We start from the raw sequence: 1,898 nt of genomic DNA on the forward strand, positions 1-1,898 counted from the left end.
CCATCGGGAGTCGCCCACCAACCCTGAGGATGCAGGCCCCGAGGCAGTTGCAAGCGAAACGTTTGGTTTCAGTAAATTTGGTGGCTGTCGGCATAGTAGGTCCACGAATTCTATTTACTGTCCAATTTCGACCCACGTCCCTCTTTGCAGGCCTGCAGCAGCAGCCGCGGGTTGACCTCGCGCCTCCTGCGTGCGTGACGGCCCCCATCGCCCCTGGGGGGCCACGCGAAGCTAGAAGGGGTTCGGGCAGGGGGCGAAGGCCTCGCGGGGCCCGTCGGACCGCGACATCTGCACAACGCGTGAGGGTGACCCTCCCCCCCGTGCTCCGCCAACCCGCTCGCCCTTCTGGACGATCGTCTTGCAGGAAGTGACGGTTTATACAGGGTGTTTGTGAGGCAAATTGCGCGCAATATTTTCTTCTAGATGGTGCCGCAAAAGTGCCACTTTTGTTGTATTTTGGAGGAGTTTTTCAGGTCGTGGTAATTGCTTATGGAATGTTGTTTTGTCGGAATGGAATAGAAGCGGGGAAATGTTAATTGATTGATTATTGCCTTTGGGCACCGCACTGGTTTTCCTGCATGAAATCCTTGCAAGTTGGCTGATTTGCCGTTTGGAGTCCTTCCAGTGTCGTGCCCGAAGGGGCCTGGCACAACAAACGCATTAGATTTTAGTGAGTGACGCAGTTGTGCTGAGCCCTTCGGGCTAGGCGTGGGTAACTCGGTGAGTTATCAGGAGTTGGCGCAGTGATGCCGACCCAACGCACCGGCACAGTAACTGACCGGTACAGTTGCGTTCAGCAACAGGCTTCCCATTGGACTTTCAGCAGATTTCCGAAGATTTAAATCGATAGAGTGAAAACTTGATGAATCTTTGATAATTTTCCTTTAAATCTCGGCGACGCTTGAAATTACCTGAATAATCATTAGCATCTTGTTAATCAAGCGTATCGAGAAGTGCCTTTCCTAATTAGGCTAATTGGGCTTTAGCAGGAAAATCCTAACCTTTAAAGAAGTAGAAACAAAAATACGATCCCAATAATCGCAAGATGCGAACACGTAGGTACTTATTGGTTGTTCATTGAAGTTTGAATATAATGTATCTATATGTTTTACAAAATATTTTGTTTTCTTCTTTGGCCGGGAAAGCCAATATCCGTGAAGTTATAACCGAGATATTACCGGTAATGTGCCGATAAGTAATTCAAAATTACCTCAAAATGATTGAGGCCTGTAGGAGGTCCCGTGGAGGGCGTTTAATAGTAGTTTTTGATACAAGGGCGAAAAATGTTGTTTTTCGAACGACGACGGCGTTTGGCGGCGTCAATCCGTCGGGAATTCGAAAAACAAATTTTCGCCCTCGTATCCGAACACTATTTTTTATTCGAATGAAAGATTACACGAATAATAAAATGCATCGATTTCATATTTAAAATTTTGTGGCAATGTCATTTTTTGAAATGTCATGTTTTGAAGTTTGTAATTAAGTTTAAGTACTTTTGTAAGCGTATATAATGAGTTTTGAAAATCCAATGGCCTGTACACCGCCAGATGTTAGAGATATTGTTACGCTTGATTTGTTACCTGTGAAATCAAGGAAAGTCTACGAAAAAGCTTACCAAAATTTTAGAAACTACATGCGGGTACATACGGTGCAAGTAATTACGAAAAATGTTCTGCTTGCTTATATGGGAGAGCTTTCTTCAAAAAACTTAGTCTTTATGAAATTACGAGCTTTTTTAAAAAAGCAAAATGTAGGATATTTGCCAAAAAAATCCCGAATATTAACACGAGATCAGTTTGAAATATTTTTAGGGACAGCACCTGATCAACAATTCTTAATGCATAAGGTAGGTAATAGTGTAGACTCAATCATGGAGAAACATTTTACAAGTCACAAAA

General features: G+C 43.7%; 1 long non-coding RNA gene across 1 annotated transcript; it reads left to right on the forward strand.

Moving 5' to 3' along the window:
- The first annotated feature begins 10 nt into the window (after positions 1–10).
- Positions 11–536, forward strand: LOC125502758. The gene is made up of 2 exons (XR_007280514.1): positions 11–95; positions 151–536. It is a non-coding gene; the product is annotated as an uncharacterized LOC125502758 (long non-coding RNA).
- Positions 537–1,898: the final 1,362 nt, after the last annotated feature.

This window comes from Dendroctonus ponderosae, unplaced genomic scaffold (assembly GCF_020466585.1).
Source record: "Dendroctonus ponderosae isolate FM_Combo_2020 unplaced genomic scaffold, Dpon_F_20191213v2 Dpon_F_20191213_10, whole genome shotgun sequence".
Taxonomy (NCBI): domain Eukaryota; kingdom Metazoa; phylum Arthropoda; class Insecta; order Coleoptera; family Curculionidae; genus Dendroctonus; species Dendroctonus ponderosae.